Here is a 7,755-nt window from a genome sequence, read left to right on the forward strand (position 1 = left end):
AACTACCCCTGTTAGCATTGTGGATGAAGTAAAACTACCCCTGATAACACTGTGAATAAAGAAAAACTAACCCTGGTAGCATTGTGGATGAAGTAAAACTAACCCTGATAGCACTATGGATGAAGTAAAACTACCCCTGTGTGATAGCACTGTGTATGAAGTAAATCTACCCCCGATAGCACTGTGAATGAAGTAAAACTACCCCTGATAGCATTGTGGATGAAGTAAAACTACCCCTGATAGCACTGTAGATGAAGTAAAACTACCCTTCAAGTAGAACTACCTCTGAGAACACTGTGGATGAAGTAAAACTACCCCTGATGGTATTGTGGATGAAGTAAAACTACCCCTGATAGCACTATGGATGAAGTAAAACTACTCCTATAGTGTTAGCACTCTGGATAAAGTAAAACTACCCATGATAGCACTGTGAATGAAGTAAAACTACCCCTGTTAGCACTGTGGATGAAGTAAAACTACCCCTGATAGCACTGTTAATGAGTAAAACTATCCCTGATAGCATTGTGGATGAAGTAAAACTACCCCTGAAAGCACTGTGAATGAAGTAAAACTACCCCTGATAGCACTCTGGATGAAGTAAAACTACCCCTGTTAGCACTGTGGATGAAGTAAAACTACCCCTGATAGCACTGTGAATAAAGTAAAACTACCCATGATAGCACAGTGAATGAAGTAAAACTACCCCTGTTAGCACTGTGGATGAAGTAAAACTACCCCTGATAACACTGTGGATGCAGTAAAACTACCCCTGATAGCACTGTTAATGAAGTAAAACTACCCCTGATAGCATTGTGGATGAAGTAAAACTACCCCTGATAGCACTGTGGATGAAGTAAAACTACCCCTGATAGCACTGTGAATGAAGTAAAACTACCCCTGATAGCACTGTGAATGAAGTAAAACTACCCCTGATAGCACTGTAGATGAAGTAAAGCTACCCTTCAAGTAGAACTACCTCTGAGAACACTGTGGATGAAGTAAAACTACCCCTGATGGTATTGTGGATGAAGTAAAACTACCCCTGATAGCACTATGGATGAAGTAAAACTACTCCTATAGTGTTAGCACTCTGGATGAAGTAAAACTACCCATGATAGCACTGTGAATGAAGTAAAACTACCCCTGTTAGCACTGTGGATGAAGTAAAACTACCCCTGATAGCACTGTTAATGAGTAAAACTATCCCTGATAGCATTGTGGATGAAGTAAAACTACCCCTGAAAGCACTGTGGATGAAGTAAAACTACCCCTGATAGCACTCTGGATGAAGTAAAACTACCCCTGTTAGCACTGTGGATGAAGTAAAACTACCCCTGATAGCACTGTGAATAAAGTAAAACTACCCATGATAGCACAGTGAATGAAGTAAAACTACCCCTGTTAGCACTGTGGATGAAGTAAAACTACCCCTGATAACACTGTGGATGCAGTAAAACTACCCCTGATAGCACTGTTAATGAAGTAAAACTACCCCTGATAGCATTGTGGATGAAGTAAAACTACCCCTGATAGCACTGTGGATGAAGTAAAACTACCCCAGATAGCACTGTGAATGAAGTAAAACTACCCCTGATAGCACTGTGGATGAAGTAAAACTACCCCTGATAGCACAGTGAATGAAGTAAAACTACCCCTGTTAGCACTGTGAATGAAGTAAATCTACCCCTGATAACACTGTGGATGAAGCAAATCTACCTCTGATAGCACTGTGAATGAAGTAAAACTACCCCTGATAGCATTGTGGATGAAGTAAAACTACCCCTGATAGCATTGTGGATGAAGTAAAACTACCCCTGATAGCAGTATGGATGAAGTAAAACTACCCCTGATAGCACTGTGGATGAAGTAAAACCAATCCTGATAGCACTGTGAACGAAGTAAAACTACCCCTGATAGCATTGTGGATGAAGTAAAACTACCTCTGATAACACTGTGGATGAAGTAAAACTACCTGGATAGTGGTGAAGTAAAACTACCCCTGATAGTATTGTGGATGAAGCAAAACTACCCCTGATAGCACTGTGGATGAAGTAAAACTACTCCTGATAGCACTGTGAATGAAGTACATCTACCCCTGATAACACTGTGGATGAAACAAAACTACCCCTGATAGCACTGTGAATGAAGTAAAACTACCCCTGATAGCATTGTGGATGAAGTAAAATTACCCCTGATAGCACTGTGGATGAAGTAAAACTATTCCTGGTAGCACTCTGGATGAAGTAAAACTACCCCTGTTAGCACTATGGATGAAGTAAAACTACCCCTGTTATCACTGTGAATGAAGTAAATCTACCCTAGGCCCTGACAACACTGTGGATGAAGCAAAACTACCACTGATAGCACTGTGAATGAAGTAAAACTACCCCTACCCCTGATAGCACTCTGGATGAAGAAAAGCTACCTCTGATACCACTGTGGATGAAGTAAAACTACCCCTGATAGCACTTTGGATGAAGTAAAACTACCCCTGTTAGCAATGTGGATGAAGTAAAACTACCCCTGATAACACTGTGAATAAAGTAAAGCTAACCCTGGTAGCATTGTGGATGAAGTAAAACTACCCCTGATAGCACTATGGATGAAGTAAAACTACCCCTGTGTGATAGCACTGTGTATGAAGTAAAACTACCCCCGATTGCACTGTGGATGAAGTAAAACTACCCCTGATAACACTGTGGATGAAGCAAAACTACCCCTGATAGCACTATGGATGAAGTAAAACTACCCCTGATAGCACTGTGAATGAAGTAAAACTACCCCTGATAGCACTGTGGATGCGGAAATAAAACTACCCCTGATAACACTGTGGATGAAGTAAAACTACCTGGATAGTGATGAAGTAAAACTACCCCTGATAGTATTGTGGATGAAGCAAAACTACCCCTGATAGCACTGTGGATGAAGTAAAACTACTCCTGTTAGCACTGTGAATGAAGTACATCTACCCCTGATAACACTGTGGACGAAGCAAAACTACCCCTGATAGCATTGTGGATGAAGTAAAACTACCCCTGATAGCACTGTGGATGAAGTAAAACTATTCCTGGTAGCACTCTGGATGAAGTAAAACTACCCATGTTAGTACTATGGATGAAGTAAAACTACCCCTGTTATCACTGTGAATGAAGTAAATCTACCCTAGGCCCTGATAACACTGTGGATGAAGCAAAACTACCACTGATAGCACTGTGAATGAAGTAAAACTACCCCTGATAGCACTCTAGATGAAGTAAAGCTACCTCTGATACCACTGTGGATGAAGTAAAACTACCCCTGATAGCACTCTGGATGAAGTAAAACTACCCCTATTAGCACTGTGGATGAAGTAAAACTACCCCTGATAACACTGTGAATAAAGTAAAACTAACCCTGGTAGCATTGTGGATGAAGTAAAACTACCCCTGATAGCACTATGGATGAAGTAAAACTACCCCTGTGTGATAGCACTGTGTATGAAGTAAAACTACCCCCGATTGCACTGTGGATGAAGTAAAACTACCCCTGATAACATTGTGGATGAAGCAAAACTACCCCTGATAGCACTATGGATGAAGTAAAACTACCCCTGATAGCACTGTGAATGAAGTAAAACTACCCCTGATAGCACTGTGGATGCGGAAATAAAACTACCCCTGATAGCACTGTGGATGAAGTAAAACTGCCCCTGTTAGCACTGTAAATGAAGTAAATCTACCCCTGATAACACTGTGGATGAAGCAAAACCACCCCTGATAGCACTGTGAATGAAGTAAAACTATTCCTGGTAGCACTCTGGATGAAGTAAAACTATTCCTGGTAGCACTCTGGATGAAGTAAAACTACCCCTGATAGCACTGTAAAAATACCCCTGATAGCATTGTGGATGAAGTAAAACTACCCCTGATAGCACTGTGGATGAAGTAAAACTACCCCTGATAGCACTCTGGATGAAGTAAAACTACCCCTGATAGCATTCTGGATGAAGTAAAACTACCCCTGTTAGCACTGTGGATGAAGTAAAACTACCCCTGATAGCACTGTGAATAAAGAAAAACTACCCCTGATAGCATTGTGGATGAAGTAATACTACCCCTGATAGCACTATGGATGAAGCAAAACTACCCCTGATAGCACTGTGGATGAAGTAAAACTACCCCTGATAGCACTGTGAATGAAGTAAAACTACCCCTGATAGCACTGTGGATGAAGTAAAACTACCCCTGATATCACTGTGGATGAAGTAACACTACCCCTGTTAGCACTGTGAATGAAGCAAATCTACCCCTGATAACACTGTGGATGAAGCAATTTAACTACCCCTGAAAGCACTGTGAATGAAGTAAAAATACCCCTGATAGCATTGTGGATGAAGTAAAACTACCCCTGATAGCACTGTGGATGAAGTAAAACTACCCCTGATAGCACTGTGAATAAAGTAAAACTACCCCTGATAGCATTGTGGATGAAGTAAAACTACCCAGGTTGATAGCACTGTGGATGAAGTAAAACTACCCCTGAAAGCACTGTGGATGAAGTAAAACTACCCGTGATAGCACTGTGGATGAAGTAAAACTACCTCTGATAGCACTGTGAATGAAGTAAATCTACCCCTGATAACACTGTGGATGAAGTAAATCTACCACTGATAACACTGTGGATGAAGTAAAACTACCCTGAAAGCACTGTGGATGAAGTAAAACTACCCGTGATAGCACTGTGGATGAAGTAAACTGAGAAGTGATAGCACTGTGAATGAAGTAAATCTACCCCTGATAACACTGTGGATGAAGCAATTTAACTACCCCTGATAGCACTGTGAAAGAAGTAAAACTACCCATGATAGCACTCTGGATGAAGTAAAACTACCCCTGTTAGCACTGTGGATGAAGTAAAACTACCCCTGATAGCACACTGTGAATGAAGTAAAACTACCCCTGATAGCACTGTGGATGAAGTAAAACTACCCCTGATATAACTGTGGATGAAGTAAAACTACCCCTGTTAGCACTGTGAATGAAGCAAATCTACCCCTGATAACACTGTGGATGAAGCAATTTAACTACCCCTGATTGCACTGTGAATGAAGTAAAAATACCCCTGATAGCATTGTGGATGAAGTAAAACTACCCCTGATAGCACTGTGGATGAAGTAAAACTACCATAGCACTCTGGATGAAGTAAAACTACCCCTGTTAGCACTGAGGATGAAGTAAAACTACCCCTGATAGCACTGTGAATAAAGTAAAACTACCCCTGATAGCATTGTGGATGAAGTAAAACTACCCAGGTTGATAGCACTGTGGATGAAGTAAAACAACCCCTGAAAGCACTGTGGATGAAGTAAAACTACCCGTGATAGCACTGTGGATGAAGTAAAACTACCTCTGATAGCACTGTGAATGAAGTAAATCTACCCCTGATAACACTGTGGATGAAGTAAAACTACCCCTGAAAGCACTGTGGATGACGTAAAACTACCCGTGTTAGCACTGTGGATGAAGTAAAACTACCTCTCATAGCACTGTGAATGAAGTAAATCTACCCCTGATAACACTGTGGATGAAGTAAAACTACCCCTGAAAGCACTGTGGATGAAGTAAAACTACCCGTGATAGCACTGTGGATGAAGTAAACTGAGAAGTGATAGCACTGTGAATGAAGTAAATCTACCCCTGATAACACTGTGGATGAAGCAATTTAACTACCCCTGATAGCACTGTGAATGAAGTAAATCTACCCCTGATAACACTGTGGATGAAGCAAAACTACCCCTGATAGCACAAAAATACCCCTAATAAACAACACGAAACGGAATATTAACGGCACCAGAAATTAACTTTACCCAGTCGTTGGAAGCACCAACTCGTCGACGTTTCTGAGGCAGAAGAGAAGTTTGGTGGTAAGAAAACTTCTTTCGTTTCAGAGTACCCAAAGAGCGATTCTTCACGATCCGTCGACAATCACTCACTGTGTTGACTCGTTGACTGCTTGGAGACGAAGATCCATCACTGCTACCCGAATCGGAAGACACATCCTTCTGGGGATGAACGTTGCAATCATCCGGGCATCGAACCGGAGACTTAGGATCGAACACAAACTCATTTCGATCGGGCGCCGGTGAGGTAGAACGAACACTTTCAAACTCATCGGAGTCCGAGACGGAATTATCCATATCAGTCCAAGGAAGACTTTTCAAAGTCATCTTAGGCCAATTCAGGATGCAAACGTAGTCAGGATACCCAAAAGGGTATCTACGATCGATAGCTGGTCGCTGCATGGCGTATGAAACACTAAACATCTATCAAAATCAAGATATCAAAGTGAAATAATGGCACAAGAGCCTACCTTCGACTGACCAGAGGAAAGCCGCAACAAGGTATGGGTGAATTTCGCGCCTGTTTTGTTTACTGAATCCATGGATACCTGTCGCGTAAAAGCCCTTAAAGCGAGACGCTCGCGTTTATACGCGACGCTTTAACTGTTAAGCTGAATTTATACTCGATCGCTTTTGCAGAAAAGCGATTTTCACGCATGCTCAATGTTTACTTACATTTCCAGAGCGTCAAGCCGATCAATCGATTCAAATCGCGGAGGCAAAAACGACGTCGCTTTTGCAAGTTGAAGAAATCTCAACTTCCCAGCGATATCACTTGACACGTGAATGCGTCAACCAATCATATACAACCAACTGGATCTATTATTTTGCTAATTAATTTACCTTTCTTGATTTTTAACTTTTGATGATGAATTAATTCAAAGCAATAATTATTGACAGCAACTGATGTTTTTAAAATGTATTTTGTGGCATTTAGAATATTTTAATTGTCGTCTGCAATCGCTATCGCCGTGATAAGTATAAATGCAAAAGCGACGGGCGATGCATCGCAAAATTCGGCGATTGCAAATCGCTTTTTCAAAAGCGATTAATCGCATCGCTCGGCGATCGAGTATAAATTCAGCTTTACGTCACAATTATTACGAGTCGCTTGATTGCGCGGCAGTCGCGATTCGTGCTGCAGGAAAAGTCGTTAAAATTATTGGATGATCTGCTTTGATGCGAGTCGGCTCATGTATAACTCTACCTATACTTTACTCTAATTGCAGTAGTGTTATAGCTATTTTTAGTGTCATTGTCATCAATAGCTTCTTTTTGATCATGTTGTTTAATAGCGATGTTTCTACTATTTTCATTTATAAGGAATAGTGAATCCTCCGACTATCTTCAATAGATAGAATAACATGGCAAGCAGAACAAAACACCAAACACTAACAGCTACAGCTTCTAATTTAAGTCCAATATAATTATAATGACAGACAGTTAAAATATTTTAAAATTTGATAATAAAAAGTCTGATAGCCGAAAGTTCGCTAACTGATTCTGAAAAAAAGGGATGTGAAATATGAGATATTTTTTCACAAAAATGAAAATGATTGGGACTTCTTGAAAAGACATCACTGCACTTTCTTATGATCGAAGGAGGCCTGGAATGTGATTGAAAGTTTGCAGCAATATCATCGCATGCATACAGTTTCTACCGCAAAAATAACTTCATCTACGCAGCTACTGTGAGATGAGCGTTCTGGGCCGGCCGATTAATCAACAAAGACGGGACAATTTAATTTTCTCGGCTAGTAGAAACAGACGAAGATTGGTTTCAGGTGCCCCAGAATGCCTTGCGTATATCATGTGTGTTAAAAAAAACTAATTTCAGTTTGTAATTCAGAACCATGCCATAGAAAAATAAGCGTGCC

This window comes from Amphiura filiformis, chromosome 1 (genome assembly GCF_039555335.1).
Source record: "Amphiura filiformis chromosome 1, Afil_fr2py, whole genome shotgun sequence".
NCBI lineage: Eukaryota > Metazoa > Echinodermata > Ophiuroidea > Amphilepidida > Amphiuridae > Amphiura > Amphiura filiformis.